This window comes from Pan troglodytes, chromosome 6, assembly GCF_028858775.2.
Source record: "Pan troglodytes isolate AG18354 chromosome 6, NHGRI_mPanTro3-v2.0_pri, whole genome shotgun sequence".
Taxonomy (NCBI): domain Eukaryota; kingdom Metazoa; phylum Chordata; class Mammalia; order Primates; family Hominidae; genus Pan; species Pan troglodytes.
This window is the reverse complement of record NC_072404.2, coordinates 102,407,454-102,427,913: the sequence shown is the minus strand read 5'-3', so window position 1 is coordinate 102,427,913 and position 20,460 is coordinate 102,407,454. Positions and strand designations below refer to the sequence as shown.

General features: G+C 38.5%; 1 long non-coding RNA gene across 1 annotated transcript in view; it reads right to left on the bottom strand.

Moving 5' to 3' along the window:
* Positions 1–9,554, bottom strand: part of LOC134810468 (uncharacterized) — a 69,311-nt gene extending 59,757 nt beyond the window's left edge. Inside the window, exons 1-2 of the long non-coding RNA XR_010158592.1 lie at positions 9,397–9,554; positions 8,430–8,510 (exon numbers count right to left, since the gene is read on the bottom strand). This is a non-coding gene — a long non-coding RNA (uncharacterized LOC134810468). The remainder of the gene's footprint in view (positions 1–8,429; positions 8,511–9,396) is intronic.
* Between the last annotated feature and the right edge of the window lie 10,906 nt (positions 9,555–20,460).

Here is a 20,460-nt window from a genome sequence, read left to right as displayed (position 1 = left end):
ATACCAGCTGGAGTGCAGTGGTCTGGCTCTGTCTCCCAGGCTGGAGTGCAGTGGTGCGATCTGGGCTCACTGAAACCTCCACTCCCCCAGCTCAAGCAATTCTTCTGCCTCAGCCTCCTGAGCAGCTGGGATTATAGGCATGTGCCACCACACCCAAAAATAAAAAGTTTTGTATTTTTAGTAGAGACAGGGTTTTGCTATGTTGGCCAGGCTGGTCTCAAACTCCTGACCTCAAATGATCTGCCCACCTCGGCCTCCCAAAGTGCTGGGATTACAGGAGTGAGCCATGCTCCCAGCCTAACTAAAATATAAACATTTCAAAGTGTATTTCTTCTAATAACTGATTTACCAGCATTCCACAAATTTTGATATGTTATATGTTCATTATCATTCATTTGGAAAGTTTCTCATTTTTCTTGTGATTTCTTCTTTAACCTACAGTTCATTTAGCAGTCTTCAAGAGATCTTATTGTAATTAATTTCTCATTTAATTCCTCTGTGGTAAGAAAACATATTTGTAAAATGCCAATCCTTTGAAATTTGAGTCTTGTTTTATGGCCCAGCATATGGTCTATCTTGATGAATGCTCTTTATGTACTTAAAAAGAATATATCTTCTGAAGTTACTGGTTACAGCATTCTGTGAATGTCAGTTAGGTCAAGATGGTTCTTAGTATCAAAGTCTCCCATTTTTTTGTTTTTGAGATGAAGTCTCCTGTGTCACCCAGGCTGCAGTGCAGTGGCGCAATCTCGGCTCACTGCAACCCTCCTGGGTTCATGCCATTCTCCTGCCTCAGCCTCCCTAGCTGGGACTGGGACTACAGCCGCCCGCCACCACACCTGGCTAATTTTTTCTTTTTTTTTTTAGTAGAGATGGGGTTTCACTGTATTAGCCAGGATGGTCTCGACCTCCCAAAGTACTGGGATTACAGGCGTGAGCCACTGCTGCCAGCCTAATTTTTCACCTAGTTATTCTTTCAATTACTGGGAGGGTGATGTTAGGTCTTTATAATTGTGGATTTGTTTGGTCCCCTCTTTAGTTCTGTCAGTTTTTGCTCCTTATATGTTGAAGTTTTATTATTAACTGCATATACATTTATAATTATTATGTCTTTCTGATGAACTGATCTTTTATCATTATGAAATGCCTTTAACGTCTACTAATATTCCTTTGTTTGAAGTCTGCATTTCTCTAGGGTGAACACAGTTACATCCCGTTTCTCTTGCTCACAGTTTGCATGGTATATATTTTTACTTTTATTTCCAACCTATCTGTATCTTTATATTTAAGGTGCATATCTGATAGACTGTTTATGGTGGAATCTGGCTTTTTTATATTATTTGGCAATATTTGTCTTTAGTTAGTGTTTAATCCATTTATGTTTAGTGTAAGTATTGATATAGTTGGATTTAGGTTTACCATTTTGTTATTTATTGTCTATTTACCCCATCATTTTCCTTTGTTTCTCCTTTCCTACATTATTTTTGCTTACTCACATTTTTATAGTATTCATTTTAGTTTTCCCATGGATTTAACTATACATTTTTGTATTTTTAAAGTAATTAGGTATTATAACACGCATTATTGACTTACCACAGCCTACTTAGAGTGAATGTTTGACCCCCTTATGTAAAACGTAAAAGCCCAGAAACAATAACATTCCATTAATTCCCAGTCACATGCTATATATCAACATATATTATAATGCCACAATGCAGTGTTTTAAATGTTGCTTTAAACAATGAGCTATGTTTTTTAAAAAGGAAGAAAAAATATTGTATATTTACCTACTTTTGAAAAAACATTTTTGGTGTTCTTTATTTCTTCTGTTGATCTGAGTTGGTACTTAGTATTATTTCCTTTGGTCTGAAAATGTTCTTTTAATATACCTTTAGCAGGTCAGCCTTTATCTTCATTTTTGAAGGATATTTTAGCTGGATGTAGAAGTCCAGATGGACACGTTTTATCTTTCAGCACTTTAAAGATGTTGTTACATTGTATCTGTCTCATCGTTTCTGTTGAAAAGTAGGTGATTAATTATATCATTGATCCCTGTATGTGATATCTTTTTCCTCTGACAACTTTGGCTAAACTGTGCCTAGATGTTTGTTTTGTTTTGTTTTGTTTTGTTGTACTTGCCTTGCTTGGGGTTTTCTGAGCTTTGTGGATTTATAATTTGATTTTTTTCCATTAGTCATCTATTATTTTTTAAATGTTTTCCTTTTCCCTGTCTTCTTTTTCTGGGAAGCCAATTTCATATATATTGGATTATTTGATACTCTCCCACAGGACCTTAAAGTTCACCTACTGTTTCACATAATTTTTCTTCTCTCTATTCTTCAGACTGGATAGTTTCTATGGATGTCTTCTAATTAACTAATCCTTTGCTCTTAAATTCATCCAGTAAATGTTATTTCAGACATTGTACTTTTTAGCTTGAAAATTTATATTTCATTCTTTTTTAGTTTGCATTTTTCTGCTGAAATATTCCATCTGTCCACTTATTATGACTATCTTATTCTTTAATTCCTTAAATAAATATATAATAGCTAATTTTAAGTCTTTGTAACATCTGAGTCATCTTGGGTCATTTACTGTTTGGTCACGTTTCCCCATTTCTTCATATGTATGTCTAGTACTTCTTTAGTGTATACTGGACATCATAAAGAATACATTATAAACTCTAGTTTCTGTTTTTTCCTCTCAACAGTACCGAATTTTGTGGTCCATGGCATTTAAATTACTGGCAGCTTACCAATGAACTTTTAGAGGCTTAATTTTATGCTTTGATGGGGTCTGTTTCCATTGTGTTATTAGTACTAAAGCAAATCTCTGGAATCTGATAACTAGTCTTTATAACTAAAGCATGAGTTTTCTAGAGTTTAAGTGGAAATCTTGAAAAACTACCAAGCCCCTCAAATTTGGCAGGACTCAAACTCTAAACTCTGTCTTGGTGCAGTGAACAACAGCTTAAAAATTTCTGTTCTGTTCTTTCAGTCTCTCAGCTACAGTTTTTCACTGGTCAACTTGGAGTTTCCCCTTCACACGTACAGTTCAGGGTCACCAAAGATTAGAGAGGAGATTATGAGCAGATTTGGGGCCTACCTAGCCCCACTGTGATCTTTCTCTCTGGGATTTTTACCCCTCAATTTCCAGATGTTGTGAAAGCTCCAAACACTATCCTTTGACTCCTCAGGTCAATAAGACTGTAGCTTTCTGCTTCAATTCTAGCTGTCCTGCACCAAGTGGAGTATAGAGCACCTTTGGAAAAATCAATAAATACATTGATTTTATCTAATATGGTTCCTTATTTCAAGGATCAAATTCTCTCTGGTTTTGGGCTGCTTTGTTGTCTCCCCAGTATGTTTCAATTGTTTTCTTTTAATATTTTGTCCAGAGTTCACAATTGTTATCTGTAGGAAGGGCAGTCTGATACAAACTACTGCAACACGACCAGAACCAGAACATATGCAGGCAACTTTTTCATTCTATTTCACTTAAGTAAAAAGTTTTGCACAGGTAGCATAAATTACAGCAAATTTGAAATTTTAGGTGAATCTTTTATTTTTGAATCACAGGTTTCCATTTCTAGATAATCATTGCTTTATTAAAAGGTAGATGCTCCAAAGAGAGAAATAAATGCTTGCCTTCCTTGAGACAATCTCAAAGGAAATGCCATGTCTGTTTTTTGTTTAATTTAGTATTTGTAATATAAAGAGGCTTAAGACCTCAGTCTTCTAAAAGTTTTCAACCTGAAAGATGTGAGTTTATTATTATCTATGTGGCCTCCCAGTTTTGCAAATAATCCCTTGAAAACCTCCCTATGGCTGTTTATGTAAATGAGAGATAACTCTGTTTTAATTCATTTCACTGGGTATAGTGTACAAATTAAGGGAAGGAGAGCCAGGTATAAGAATCTAGTGAGCTGGGAAATATGGGATGTTTATTTTGTAGGATGTGGTTTAGAGATTCCTGGTTGGAATGGCCCATACCATAAGAGTTCCGGGTGGGTGCCATGCCACACAGGAAACAATTGTAGCCTGCCCCTGGGAGTAAGCCAGAGAGCTAACAAATTCAGTGTGCATTGTAATGCTTCATCAACACGCCTTCTGCAGGGCCTGCCCTCTCTGCTGGGTCACTGACCCTTATAAGTGCACAGTCATGGCCACCGCCTGACAGGCATGAAAAGGAGACAGACAATGGACGAGAAGGAGACATGCACAGAGGGGGAAAATGCACTCATTCAAGGGATTTACTGGTCAGGGATGTCATGTCCTATGTCCAGTCCCAGAATGCATGTGGTGGTGTTTAAGCCATGCATATCTAGCTACATAAATATAAGGAATGATTATCATCAATATATGAACATAAAAATATCCCTGAGAATCATGATTGATTTTTGTGGCAGCACAGAACAATGTAGAAAGTAGTTTTGTGTTATAAAATTTTTCACCAATTTATAAAAGCTTTAGATCATTAAAATTGATTAGAGTGTCATACAGCCTGATTTCAAAGGCATTCCAGACTCCAGAGGCGGCATCAGATAGTGACCCGCAAGCTGGGGAAAAAAACATTGAATTTGGGTCCTGAATTTGTCCTAAAGGAGCTGTGCAGCCTTTGGCCATTTGTTGCAAACAATCAGGCTCCCATTTCTTCATCTGTATACGAGTAGGTGCCATCTTAGTATAATGATACCATTTCCCCGATATTTTAGGATTTCTGTGTTTGTTACTATTCCTTTGCATCCTGAGATGATTCATATAGTTTCTTTTTCAGGAAGTTTAGGAAACATGTTAACACAGTGATTTTCAAAATGAACTTCTGAAACCCTATGTATTTCCCCTGTTCAGTAAGACATACTGGTATTATTTTACATATTGGAATGCCATGTAGACTTTTATTTCTTTTTATTCCATTTTTAAAAGGAGTCTATTTCAAGTCAAAAAAAGCATTTGAAAACCAGTTCTGAAGGATGTTCCTTTTACCTCTGATGGTGTATGATTCTTGTAATGAAAAGGGGATGCATAAATTTGTATCTTTTATTAATAAGCATTTTTCAAAGGCTCTTAACAGTGATATTAAATTAAATGTCTCTCCTATTGATTCTTGATCAAAATAGTGTTCTTATAGAAAAACTATGTATAGCAGATGCATCTGGAAAGGGACATGTGTTCTGAGAACCCCACTCTAGAATGGGAGCACTGTTCTAGAGTACATATACAGCCTCTACCACTACAGAGATTGTCACACAGAGTGGTATTATCACACTGGGTTTGTCAGCATTTCATGGTTTCTAATGGTCTCCTGTGCTTATAGAGCCCAGGGGCATCTCAAAAATGGCATCTTGGCTGGCATTCCACCTCAAAGTGCCTAACAACCCATCTTGCTTCTTGAAGAACTTCTGCTGATTATCAGTGGTTCAGGAAATGTAATCTAATTTTTAACACAAACCAAACCCAAACATAATTACATGCTAAATATGTAGAAAGAACAAGCATATGATGCAGTTCAAAGCCAAATAAACGTGATTTCTATTTTTGATCATTGAAAAGTAATCTTTCTCACCACTGCCTTCTATAAATATAAGGTAATGTGTGTGAGCCACATGCAAGTGGGTTCCTAAATCCCACTGTATATTTAATATTTATAGTAACTTTCACTCAAGAATCTACTCCCATATGTGCTAGCAATCATTTTTCCACTTTGAAAGCGTGAAGAAATTATTCCCATTTTACAAAAGTAAATAAATTTAGTCCTGGAGAGGATAACATTACAGTTCATTTTCATGTATAAATGTCCTTCCCTGCTAGAGACTGAGCACCTCTATGGGAAAAGAGTGGTGTCCGATTAAATGTTAAGGTGAAAAGTCCAGTTCATCCTCTGGAAGAAAAGAATGATATGTCCTTGTTCATCCCTAAGCCTTCTGGGTTGGAATAACGATAACTGGGATTTCATGAGAACCTAGAAGAGTGATCTTGTTTAATGTATTCACTCCCAAAATACAAAGTTTCTGGACTACCCTCTAGAAGCTTTTATTCTGTTGTATACAAACTCATTATCATTCATACAGCCTAAAATTTCACATAATCATTTGCTGACCACTTTGCAGTTAGGCTTTTTAGATATATTTTTAGTTTGTTCTTGATTTCCCTATTTGTTTTTTTTTTCTTGCTGGGGAGAGGGTGAGACATATTGAAATTTAATAGAGATGATTGTTAGACAGAATTTTGAAGGAAGTGAGTGTACTCACCCCACCCACTTCATCAGGAGATGCTTCCTCTGTGAGGTGGGATTTGAGTCATATTAATTTGTCCCAGACCACACCAAAATTAAGCTGTTCACGTCTGAAACATTCCATGAGTTCAGTTGCGAGGAGGAATTTGTTCAGCCATGTTATGGATTCATATTTCTCTCCTCTCCCAAGAAGGTCTGGGTGTCCTTATAAGGGAGAACGCCTCTGTTTCCCACAGTGTGGAGAGCGAAATAAATACTCTCTCACAGTCAATGCAGAGGTAACTTTTTTTTAATGGATTAAAAAAAAAAAAAAAGCAGTTCTGAGAGTCCATCACTGTTTCAGCATCCCCATTCAGAGAGGGGGCTTTTGTCTCTCTCTCAGTGGGAGCTGCCATTTTAATGGGGCCTCCAGCAGGGCCTGGTTTGATGATGTGAAGTAGGCCTGGAAGAATCGTGGAATTTTTTTTTTTTAATTTAGATTTTGGTTAATTTAACCATACTGGCTTTCAAATGAACTGAAATGTAAAAGTGAATCCACGGTAAATGTCCCTCAGAAACTGCTACCAGATAATTTCAGCGATTTCTCATTTCTGAAGCTCTCTCATGTGAAAACCAATCCCTTGAAGTTCTAATAGGCATTACCGGCCGTCTACCCCCAACCCCCAATCTATTTGCAAAGATGAAAATCGGTAGAATTCATTCTTAAAAATATGCATACGCATACACAGACACAAACGTGCACTCCTAAATGCTAAATGAAAACATTGCTTTTAGCTGATTGCTGATGCCAAGCCAGGATTGGGATAGCTTTGTGGTAATTCTGGGGTTTCCCTTTTGCCTGAGTCATGAACACCACGGTACATGGAATGCTCCCCGACCCCAGAGCCTTGGGAGTGCCAAAGCTACTCCCCAAGCCCTCGCCCCAGAGGAGGATTCCAAAATCCCCCACAGCACACTTTCTAGATAAAACTGTTGCTCTCAGTAATGAGGCCACAGCCTGCAGAGCCAAACTGGCCCGCAGGCCGCTTTCTGCAGGCCTGGCGCCGGACCTGCTCTGCCCCCGCCCGCCCCGCAGCCCCCGCGGCCACACAGTGGCTGCGCCTGGCAGCTGCGCGCCCAGATGCCAACCGCTGGAATGTGTTTTATGTTCCCGCGTCTCTGCCTGGCTGGCCTCGGGGGAAGGCTCTTCCCTGGCCTCTCCGGCTCCGGCGCTGGGCTGCGGCAGCTGGGGAACCGATGTGCGATCATTTTACACATGAGCTAGCTGTTCACCCTTCCAGGAACTGTTTGCCTGCACTAATTCCGCGCAAGATGCACACACTGAGCCCCTTTGTAGGGCTGAAGGATGACAGTCTCTCCGGCCTAGATTGGTTTAGTAAATGACTGACTGCATGGACCTGAGTACCTGGGTATTCGTGTGTGTGTGTGTGTGTGTGTGTGTGTGTGTGTGTGTGTGTGTGTGTGTGTGTGTGTGTTGACTTAAAGGCGCTCCCTCTTTGCAGAAATAAATGAATTAACGAATTTTTAAAAAGAAGGTAGAACTAACGCATTTTCGAAAAAAGCAAACATCAGGGAATGTACAGTTTGTTACAACATATCTATCCATGATTCCATTTTGGGGGAATTTATATGAAGATATCCCACAATCAGGCAATCGCCAAACAAGAAAGCATCCTTAATTGAGTTGAAACTGGGGGTAAGGGGACAGAAAAATCGCCCCCATAAAATAATTTCAAATTCAGCCTTGTGTTTCCCAGTAATTGGGCTGTCTGAGGATGAGACTGGGAGTGGAAAAATCCAAGTCAGTCTTAGAGCTGCACTTCTCAAAAGTGGCTGCAAAGGCTTTGAGGTGGTCAGTGATTTGTGTTTATTTACAACAATGCTTTAATTAATCATATTTAATAAGATTTGATATCACTTCATCGGTGGCTAAGCAAAATATTAATTATGATTTAGTTTGTTGAATTACCACTATCAAGAACTTGGATGATGATTTTTTAAAAATCATTTTATCTCTCTGTGCCTTTTCTATGCTTCAGAAGTGACAATGGCATGTTTAAGAGTCTAGGAAACATTTGAGCCTGGGATGAAAAGTCAGATACCGAAGACCCAGTTGTACACATAATGCATTTTTAGAGAAGATACATAAAAATGGACATCCAGCCAGGTGTAGTGGATCATGCCTGTAATCTTACCACTTTAGGAGGCCAAGACAGGAGGATTGCTTGAGGGCAGGAATTTTAGACCAGCCTGGGCAGTATAGCAAGACCCCATCTCTACCAAAGAAAAAAGAGAGAGAGAGAGAAAGAGAAAAAAAATGGACATCACTTACAAAGTACACTCTCAATAGCAGATATGCTCTATCTTTAAAAAAAGTTTTGAATTATTAATGTATCACCTTCTTGTTAAAGAAAACAATACCAAAATGTTTAAAATTAAAAGTAAAAATTACCTCCATTCCCACTCCCCTGGAATAATCACTTACAAATCCAACAAGTATCTTTCCAGTCTTTTTAAACACACAAACACATATACTGTATAATATATATATGTGTATAAAATATATGTGTGTATTGCATATGCTTGTATACATGCAATATACATTTAATGTACCTATAGAGAGAGGATCGCTTCTTTTTAATGGGATCTTGTTAAACATATTGTTCTATAACTTCCTTTTTACTCAGAAATATAATCATGAATAGCCTTTAATACCAGTATTATATTATTTGTAGTGGCTCCATAATATTCCAGAATATCAGTGTATGGTGTTTTATTTAGTCCTTCCCATATTTATGGTCATTAAAGTTATCCCAAATTCTTCAGTAATATCAATAATGCTGCCATAAACATCCTTGCATATATATCATAAATTTTAAATATATATTTAAATGCAGCTGTTTTTGTTGTTGTTTTTTGTTTTTGTTTTTGTTTTTTGCCTCTGTGGAAACTGGAACTGTCAACTGAGAAGGGAAAGGCAGCACGAAATGAAGTATAAGTGTTGCATAAAGAATAAAGGCTCAAGTTGCAAAGCAGTGAGTTGGAGTTGGCTTATAGGAACAGAAAGCAGACTCATTAAAAATTGCATTTTGATGTATAATGTATTTTTTTCAAAGTCATGAGGCTCTATGTTCTCACAATGTCTTCTTTCAGATAACATACCTGTAGGTGTGCACAACTCTGTCTCCAACTTTGTAACTGAACTGGGCATGGAGTTGGGTTCACTTTGTAACTTTGAAATCTTGATGAGCAGCACAGAAGCAGTCATGGCTTCTCTGTAGCTAAGGAGACTGCAGTAGTTGCTACAACCAGTAGCTATATTTGGCTCTATTTCTCAAGCACTGAAATTGAAAATAAAGAAGTATTTTTCCTTCACTTTGATCTCCTTTCTATCTTGCTTTCTTTTATTGTATATTCTTTTTGAAAGTCACCTCACATTCTTACTGATTGGGTCTAGAGTCATTCCTTTATCCATTCACTTATTGATGTACATTGATACACGTACTGAAATACATCAAGTAGAGCTCATTTACCTTTATTATACCAGGAAAAAAAATCATCATTTACCATCTGGGGCCAATAAACCCTTTAAATTTTTAAAAATATTTTTAAGTCATTTTGCAAATAATTGATAGAAGTAAGAATAAGGGATAGTAAAAAAATGTTAGAAATGTTAATAAGAATTTAAGCATAGCAAATTTAAATTTTCCATATTTTCCTGCTTTTGAAGGTATCTATACTCAAAATAGACGATGTCTTTAAAATTCAACTAACTGCCATACCTATCATGCAGGAGCCTGCAGCATATCCATAGTGTAAATATTAATTCCTGATTTCAAATAACTCTTTAATAGGTTTTAGCATATTCATGGTTCTGCTCTGTTTGGCCTTATCAAAATGTGACACATTTGAAATTTTTAACAAACCAGAATTGTGTTGGCATTGTCACAGGATTCTTAGGGTATTGCTTCGCCAGCCGGAAATCTCTGTGGCCGGTGGTGCCTTTGCCTAAGTTTTGCTTGGGCCTGCTGGGCCCACTCAGCCTGGCAGGCTGCACTCAACTCGTGCTACTGGCCTGGATCCCATGCCTGCCAAGGGTGAGCAGAGCGGTGAGGGGTGTGTGGGTAAGTGTGGTGTCCGGCCACTGCACACAGCCAGGCATGCTGGCGGCAGTGGGGGCAGGGAACTCCAGGAGCCAGCACAGGTGTCGGCTCCCTGCAAGGCTGCAGCTGGACCAGCCTTGCATACTGCATACTGCGAGCAGCTTCCACGGCTGGCACCAAGGAATGCACTGGTGCCCAAAAACTTGGAGACAGCAGGAATTGCCGAGCCCCAAAGGAGGTGTCACAGCCCTGGCTTGGGGAGCTCCCAGGTCTGAGCTCCCCAAAGGGTCGCATTTCTTCTCTCCTTGTCTCTGCTGTCCTTCTTGTTGCCTACAATGTGGCGAGCAAGGGGCATGTTTCAGCCCTGTGTTATAGCTCTGTTGACCCTGCCATTTGGTGGGTCCCGAGTTCTTGTCTTGCATCCAGGAAGAATGAGGTACATGGACAAAGGAGGGTGAGCAAGGCAAAGCAGGAGCTTTGTTGAGTGATAAAACAGCTCAGAGGAGACCCACAGTGGATAGCTCCTCTCCACAGCCAGGGTGTCCTGATGAGTGTTCAGCTGTCAGCAGAGAGGAAACCCTAGGGTGGATAGTTCCTCTCTGCAGCTGGTCATCCTGTCATCTTTTTTGAGTCTGGCTGAATCTGGGGGTTTTACGGACTTCAGAGGAGAGGAAGTATGTGCTGATTGGTCCATGGGTGACCCAGAAAAAGCACTGTAATCTCCTACCCTGGTCTGTGGGACTGGCAGCCAGGCCCCCAGGCTTCAGGCTTTCTCTGGCTTGAAGGTGAGGTTCCACTGGGGACCCGTCCCTTTCGGCCCAGGAGCCTGTCTGCCTCCTACTGCTGTTCATGGCACCCAGACTGTTCATGCCGAGGGGCACCTGCAGGCCAATGCAAAGCTGTCCTCAGCACCCCCTTTGGCCTCCCTCTTGTGTTTGTTTGCACCCAAGGTCTGGTGGGGGCCAAGGCAGCAGGGGGCTGGCATGTCAGCACTGCCCTGAGCTTGTAGACACCCAGCCAGGTTGCCACAGCGTCCAGGCTGGGCCTCAACTTTGCTGCAAGATCAGACTGGCTGCCAGCAGTGGGGAGAGGCCAGGGAGCAGGAGCCTGTGGGGGAAGAGGGGCTTCCTGGGACCCTGAAAGCACAGAGATGCCAAGATCTGCAACCATGGCTTGGGCAGCTGCAGCAGCACCTGGGAGGGTGGGGATCCTGCCTGCTTCCAGCCCCCAAGGACACAGGGATGCCTGGGTCCGCAGCCCCAGCTGCACCTCCCCCACTGCAGCTGGCATCATGGCAGTGGCTGCTCCAGACAGGCCACCACTGCCATCAGCATGAAGACTGACATTTTCTTTGCTCCATAAGTGCCAAAAAATTTTATTTCTGGATTTATGAACACCAGTTAAAATAATCCAATTAATTTTTTATTTCTATATCTTGTATTTTCTTCCAGTAACCTTTGTAAACACACCTGCCTTCAGAACTCATTTGCTAATAAACCACATGGAATAAATTTTGAAACAATTTGAAACAATAAAAGATACTCAACATCTTTTCAGCAAAACAGAGTGGTTTAAGTTCTTATTGCAAAATATTTCCTGTTGAATGACTAACTGGATGAGAATACCATATTTTCTTTATTTATTTAGAAATGAATTGTTCATTCATTGATTCTTAAGTATGGGAGAAAAAAGTATACCCAGATTATTGTCATCTGAGGACTCATACCTGAGATTTCACTTCTCTGACCAATTTACTATCATCATTATGGCGTAGGAAGCTGATACCTGTCTCTTTGCATTCTTTTTCTGTTCCATCGAATAATACTTTCCTCTATCAACTTATTTTTCTTTGCCATTATGGGAAGAAAATGGAAATTTTTAAATCCTCAACTGTGTTTAGTCTTTAAAAAGACTGCAAAAATGTATCTCCATACTTCTCTTATTCCCTACTTTTTAAAAATGCAATACTTTGCACAACCCAAAAAGAAAACTAAAGCTTGATGCCACCATGATGATTTATTTCCTTCCAGGAGGTTTCATTATTCTTCCATTTTCTTATTATTTTAATCTTTTTAGAAAAGCAGAGTTGAAAACAATTAAATAGCAATGCTAACATCATTCCTAGCAAGTGGAAAGAGCAAAACGGAAAAAATAGGCTCATGAAGATTTCTACCATCCTATCTTGTAATTACCATGCAGCTCCATTGGATCCTGTATAAAGCTTTATACAGGCAAAACCCTGTCTCTACAAAATATTTCTTAAAAATTAGCCAGGCATGGTGGCACACACTTGTAGTCCCAGCTACTTGAGGGGCTGAAGTGGGAGATTCACTTAAGCCCTAGAGGCAGAGGTTGCAGTGAACCAAGACAGCCCACTGCACTCCAGCCTGGGCGACAGATTGAGACTCTGTTTCAAAAAAGAAAAATAAGTAAATTTTTCCTCAGTTCTTTGGAATAATAAAAGACATCAAATATCTTTAAAAATAGTTACAAATAAAAACTCAAAAATAAAACGAGATGCAAGAGGTCCTGATGATGTTCTGAAGGTTAAGGTAGGAGGTATTCTATGGATCACATCATAGCCTCTTTTCCAGGTCATGCAGATTCAAGGTGAGGCAACTGACTAATGAGGAAGGTACTGAACCAATGCTTCACTTCAGACTCTTAAAGAAGGAACGCTAGCTAAAGATGGAAGTAGTGATATTAACAATAGGCGTTCAGAAATAATTTTGAAATTTCATGTTGAATTTAATCTTCTGTATTTCAATAACCATTTAACACAAGAGAAACTGCTATGAAAGTTAAATAGCTTACCTAAGGTCAATTAAATGAAATATCCTGATCCTCAAAGCTAGGGACACTGTATGAGTTCATTCAATAAACATTTACTGACTGTCTACAATATGAAAGAGACTGTTTCTGGATAGCATATGTAGATACCTTTCAAAATGGGTTAAATCTAAGTGAAAGTATTCCAAGAATGTCCTACTTGAGAATGATGTCAGTTTTCCAAACTTTAGGTCTCTAACTTTAAAAATGGCCTTTAGAAAATTCCTCACTCACCAAAATTGTTAATTGAGCACAACTTTCACTTTTCTTGCTGATTTTACCCTTACCACCTTTTCTTTAGTCCTCACACAGTATAAGGTATAAATACATGCATTTCTCCCCTGGATTGGTAGACTTATAACTTGCTTTGCTCCATAAAGATTTCAGGGGTCATACAATAAATGCATTTATATAGCAACATAAATCAAACTAAAACAAAAAAGAAAAAGTGGTAAAGATTTGTGCAGAAACCTAACTTAAACCAACATAAGCAAAATAATAATAATAGATGTTTTAATTTGGAGCAATCACATGACACATTGGAAAGGGCAGAGATTCACATCAGCCTTAAGGACAACTGTAACCAGGGCTTTAAGTAACCCCTGCATCTTGCTGCAGTCTCTGTTTTGCTCTGCTTGTCAGTTTCATTCTTGTTCACCCAGACTGATTCTTTCCACGTGGCAGGAAACACAGCTATTCACAGCAACCGGGTTTTTATATTGCATTGCTTCAGCTCAAGTCTCTGGGTTTCTATCTGCCTATTCTAGGAAAGGCTCTAACTGTCCTAGCTTGAGTCAGTCAGTCACCAATCTCTGATGCAAATATTAACACCTGTAGTCTCAGTCAAAGCCAGAAAAAAAGAGACTATGACTGATCCAGTTTGGATTATGTACCTGCCCATGTAGTCAAGTGCTTATCCATGAACCAATTAAATATAGCCAAGGAGCAGGATCATGTTATACAAAATGGCCACTCCCACAAAAGCCAATCAAGAAGGGATTTACCAGATAAAGTGATTGTGCTAGGAACACAATTTTGAAGCTATCTACTATAATAAAGTAGGATAAATTAATGGTAACAATGCAATTAAAGCCAGGAGTTAAGGTGGGGCACTTGCTTCACACACACAACATTTCATTAATTCAACCTGCTGTTCAAAGTGGGGATAGGGAAGAAAATTAATACAGAGAAGACTCACCTCTATGCTACTTTCAACTCCTCCATGGTGGTTATGACACTAGCACTGTTGAAGGCAGAACTTCAGGACAGGCCTTCAATTGGCCTCATGTAAAACTGAGAAAAGTCAGTAATATCCACATCACTATAGAGCCAATAGATGAGCTGCCTCAGCAAAATAGATGAGTTGAATCTCTCTAACTCATACTGACCCCAAGCACTCTAAATCAGTCACTCGGCCTATGAGGCCAGCAGAGGACTGGGATCCTTGCCCAGGTCCCATCAGCTTTCCCCAGGAAGAGTTCTCTACAGTCACATCTGAAGCCCAAAGAAAGATCAAGGAACCTGCTTTAGCCCCTCTGTCACTCAGCCTTGCCTATGGCTATCTCTAGACTATGATAGTTTTTGTAGTCGACTAAATTTGCTCCTAAAACATGAGTATTAAGGGTGATAAACCCACATTTGGTCAAAATCCAAACAACCAGAAAGTTCAGATAATCAGAATTGGTCTTATTGTCTAAAAATGATTGATATCGCAAATTAATCTTTATTTGAAATTATCTAAGTAATATTATATTTTAAGAACATTAAATATTATGTGTAATTTTATATATTATAATTACTTTTATATTGAATCTATATTATTTCTTCATATATGTTGCATATATTTATATATCTTTTTTTATATATATGTTTTTAACTTTTAGGTTCAGGGGTACATGTGCAGGTTATATAGATAAACTAGTGTCATGAGGGTTTATTGTATAGATTATTTTGTCACCCCAGCACTAAGCCTAATACCCAATATTTATTTTTTCTGCTCTTCTCCTTCCTCTCACCCTCTACCCTCCACCCTCAAGTAGGCCCCAGTGTCTGTTGTTCCTCTCTTTGTATCCACGTGTTCTCATTATTTAACTCCCACTTATAAGTGCAAACATGTGGTATATGCTTTTCTGATCCTGCATTAGTTTGCTAAGGATACTGGCCTCCATCTCCATCCATGTTCCTGTAAAGGACATGATCTAATCCTTTTTTATGGCTGCATATTATTCCATGGTGTATATATACACCACATTTTCATTATCCAGACTACCATTGATGGGCAATTAGGTTGATTCCATGACTTTGCTATCACAAATAGTGCTGCAATGAGCATATACATGCATGTGTCTTTATGATAGAGCAATTTATATTCCCTTGGGTATATACCCAGTAATGGGATTGGTGGGTTGAACGGTAGTTCTTTTTTTAGCTCTTTGAGGGATTGCCACACTGCTTTCCACAATTATTGTAAATAAATACTCCCACCAGAAGTGTATAAGCATTCCCTTTCCTCTGCAACCTCGCCAGCATCTGTTATTGACTTTTTAGTAATAGCCATTCTGACTGGTGTGAGATGGTATCTCATTGTGGTTTTGATTTGCATTTCTCTAATGATCAGTGATATTGAGCTTTTTTTCATGTGCTTGTTGGCTGCATGTATGTTGTCTTTTGAAAAGTATCTGTTCATGTCCTCTGCCCACTTTTTAATGGTTTTTTATTTAAGTTCCTTACAGATGCTGGATATTAGACTTTTGTCAGATCATACTTTGCAAAAATTTCCTCCCATTCTGTAGGTTGTCTGTTTACTCTGTTGATAGATGCTTTTACTCTACAGAAGCTCTTTAGTTTTCTTAGAACCTTCTTACCAATTTTTGCTTTTGTTACGATTGCTCTTGGCATCTTCGTCATGAAATCTTTGCCCATTCCTATGTCCAGAATGATGTTGCTTATGTTGTCTTCCAGGGATTTTACAGTTTTGGGTTTTACATTTAAGTCTTTAGCCCATCTTGAGATCATTTTTGTATATGGTGTAAGGAAGGGGTCTAGTTTCCAGCTTCAGTCTTCTGGATATGGCTAGCCAGTTATCCCAGCACCATTTTTTGAACAGTGAATCCTTTCCCCATTGCTTGTTTTTGTCAGCTTTGTCAAAGATCAGATGGTTGTAGGTTTGTGGCCTTATTTCTGGGCTCTCTATTCTGTTCCATCGGTCTATGTGTCTGTTTTTTTTTTTTTTTTACCAGTACCATGCTGGTTTTGGTCACTGTAGCCCTATAGCATAGTTTGAAGTTGGGTAGCATGATCCCTCCTGCTTTTTCCTTAGGATTGCTTAGAATTTCCTTGACTATTTGGGCTCTTTCCATATGAATTTTAAAATAGTTTTTTCTGGTTCTGTGAAAAATGTCATTGGGAGTTTGATAGGAATAGCACTGAATCTGTAAATTGCTTTGGGCAGTATGGTTATTTTAATGATATTGATTCTTCCTATCCATGAGCATGGAATGTTTTTCCATTTGTTTGTGTAATCTCTGATTTCTTTGAGCAGTGTTTCATAACTCTCATTGTAGAGATCTTTCAGCTCCCTGGTTAGCTGTATTCCTAGGTATTTTATTCTTTTTGTGGCAATTGTGAATGGGAAAACATTCCTGATTTGGCTTTTGTCTTGTCTGTTGTTGGTATATAAGAATGCTAGTGATTTCTGTACTTGATTCTGTATCCTGAGACCTTGCTGAAGTTGTTTATCAGCTGAAGGAGGTTTTAGGCTAAGACTCTGGGATTTTCTAGATATAAAAATCCTGTCATCAGCAAACAAAAATAGTTTGACTTCCTCTCTTCCTATTTGGATGCCCTTTATTTCTTTCTCTTGCCTGATTGCCCTGGCCAAAACTTCTATGTTGAAGAGGAGTGGTGAAAGAGGGCATCATTGTCTTCTGCCAGTTTTCAAAGGGATTGCTTCCTGCTTTTGCTCATTCAGTGTGATATTGGCTAAGGGTTTGTCATAGATGGCTCTTATGATTTTGAGGTATGTTATTTTAATACCTAGTTTATTGAGAGTTTTTAACATGAGATTTTACTTTTGTTGAAAGCCTTTTCTGCATCTATTGAGATGACCATGTGGTGTTTTTATTTCTGTTTATGTGATGAATCATGTTTACTGATTTCCATATGTTGAATCAACCTTGCATCCCAGGGATAAAGCCTACTTGATCATGATGGATTATCTTTTTGATGTGCTGCTGGATTCAGTTTGCAAGTAGTTTGTTGAGGATTTTTGTTTCAGTGTTCATAAAGGATATTGGCCTGAAGTTTTGTTTTTTGTTGTTGTTGTGTCTCTACCAGGTTTTGGTATCAGAATAATGCCTCATAGAATGAGCTGGGAAGGAGTTTCTCTTCAGTTTTTTGGAATAGTTTCAGTAGGAATCGTACCAATATTTCTTCGTACATCTGGTAGAATTTGACTGTGAATTCACCTGGTCCTGAGCCTTTTTTGTTAGTAAGCTACTTACTACTGTTTCAATTTCAGTATTGGTCTGTTCAGGGATTCAATTTCTTCCTGGTTCAGCCTTGGGAGAGTGTATGTGTCCAGGAATTTATCTATTTCTTCTAGATTTTCTAGCTTATGTGCATAGAGGTGTTCATAGTGGTCTCTGATGATTATTTGTATTTCTGTGGAGTCAGTGGTAATAGTCCCTTTGTTATTTCTAAGTATGTTTATTTGGATTTTCTCTTTTTCTTCATTAGTCCAGCTAGTAGTCTATCTTATTAATTTTAAAAAAAAACAGCTTCTGGATTCATTGATCTTTTGAATTTTTTTTGTGTCTCAATCTCATTCAGTTCAGCTCTGATTTTGGTTATTTCTTGTCTTCTGCTAGTTTGGGGTTGGTTAGCTCTTGCTTCTCTAGTTCTTTTAGTTGTAATGTTAGGTTATTAATTTAAGATATTTCTAACTTTTGATGTGGGCATTTAGTACTATAAGTTTTCTTCTTAACACTGCCTTAGCTGTGTCCTGGATATTCTAGTATGTTGTATCTTCGGTCTCATTAGTTTCAAAAAAACTTCTTGATTTTTGCCTTAATTTCATTATTTATCCAAAAGTCATTCAGGAGCAGGTTGTTAAATTTCCATGTAATTGTATAGTCTTGAGCAATTTTCTTATTCTTAATTTCTAGTTTTATTGTGCCATTGTCCAAGAGGGTAGTTAGCATAATTTCAGTTCCTTTGCATTTGCTGAGGACTGTTTTATGTCCAATTGTGTGGTCAATTTTAGAGTATGTGCCACGTGGCAAGGAGAAGACTGTATATTCTCTTGTTTTTTGAGTACAGAGTTCTGTAGATTTCTATCAAGTCTGTTTGGTCCAGTGTTGAGTTCAGGTCCTGAATATCTTTGGTAATTTTCTGCTTCTATGATCTAATACTGTCAGTAGGGTATTGAAGTCTCCCACTATTATTGTGTGGGAATCTAAGTCTCTTTGAAGGTCTCTAAGAATTTGATTTATGAATCTGGGTGCTCCTGTGTTGGGTGCAGATATATTTAGAATAGTTAGCTTTTCTTGTTGGATTTAACCCTTTACCATTATACAATGATCTTCTTTGTCTTTTTTAAAAACTTTTTTTTGGTTTTAAATCCATATTTTTTCTAAAATTAAGATTGCAACCCATGCTTTTTTCTGTTTTCCATTTGCTTTGTAGATTTTTCTTCATCCCTTGATTTTGAGCCTATGGATGTCATTGCATATGAGATAGGTCTCTTGAAGACAACATACCATTGGGTCTTGCTTCTTTATCCAGTTTACCATGCTGTGCCTTTTAATTGGGGCATTTAGCCTGATTACATTCAGGGTTAATATTGATATGTGTGAATTTGATTCTGTCATCATGGTGTTAGGTGGTTATCATGCCAACTTGTTTGTGTGGTTGCTTTAAAATGTCACTGGTCTGTGTAGTTAAGTGTGTTTTGGTAGTGCCTGGTAATAGTCTTTCCTTTCCATATTAGTGCTTCTTTGAGAAGCTCTTGTAAGGAAGATCTGGTAGTAACAAATTCCCTCAGCATTTGCTAGTCTGAAAAGGATCTTATTTCTCCTTTGCTTATGAAGCTTAGTTTAGCCAGATATGAAATTCTTGGTTGGAATGTGGATCATGAGGTCAGGAGATCAAGACCATCCTGGCTAACATGGTGAAACCCCGTCTCTACTAAATATACAAAAAATTAGCCAGGTGTGGTGGTGGGCACCTGTAGTTCCAGCTACTCAGGAGGCTGAGGCAGGAGAATGGCGTGAACCCAGGAGGCAGAGCTTGCAGTGAGCCAAGATCGTGCCACTGCACTCCAACCTGGGTGACAGAGCGAGACTCCATCTCAAAAAAAAAAAAAAAAAAAAAAAGAATCTTGAATAAAGGCCCTCAATTTCTTCTGGCTTGTAAGATTTCTGCTGAGAGGTCCATTGTTAGTCTGATGGGCATCCCTTCATAAGTGACCTGCCCTTTCTCTCTAGCTGTCTTTAACATTTTTTTCTTTCATGTGACAGTGGAGAACCTGATGATTATGTGTCTTGGGGATGCTTCTTGTGAAGTATTTTGCAACAGTTCTCTGCATTTTCTGAATTTAAATGTTGGCCTCTCAAGCTAGGTTGGAGAATTTCTCATAAATGATATCCTAAAATATATTTTTCAAGTTGCTTCCATTTTCTGCATCTCTTTCAGGAACACCAATGAGTCATAGATTTGGTCTCTTTACATAATCCCACATTTCTCAGAGGTTTTGTTCATTCCTTTTCATTCTTTTTTATTTTATCTTGTCTGTTTTATTTCAGAAAGCCATTCTTCAAGTTCTGAGATTCCTTCCTCAGCTTGGTCTGTACTGCTGTTAATACTTGCAATTGCATTATGAAATTCTTGCAGTGTGTTTTTCAGCTCCATCAGGTCATTTACATTCTTTTCTATACTGACTATTTTGTTTGTCAGCTCCTGTATCATTTTATTGAGATTCTTATCTTCCTTAGAATGGGTTTAAATGTTTTCCTTTATCTCAATTATCTTCATTCCTTACCATATTCTAAATTCTATTTCTGTCATTTCAGCCATCTCAACCTGGTTAAAAACCCTTGCTGAAGAATTAATGTGGTCATTAGAAGGAAGCAAGACACTCTGGCTTTTTGAGTTGTCAGAATTCTTGTGCTGGTTATTTCTCATATTTGTGGGCTCACGTTTCTTCAATCTTTGAAGTTGCTGACCTTTAGATGGTTTTCTTAATTTTCTTTTATTTGATGACCTTGAGGGTTTGATTGTAGGTTCAGTTGACTGG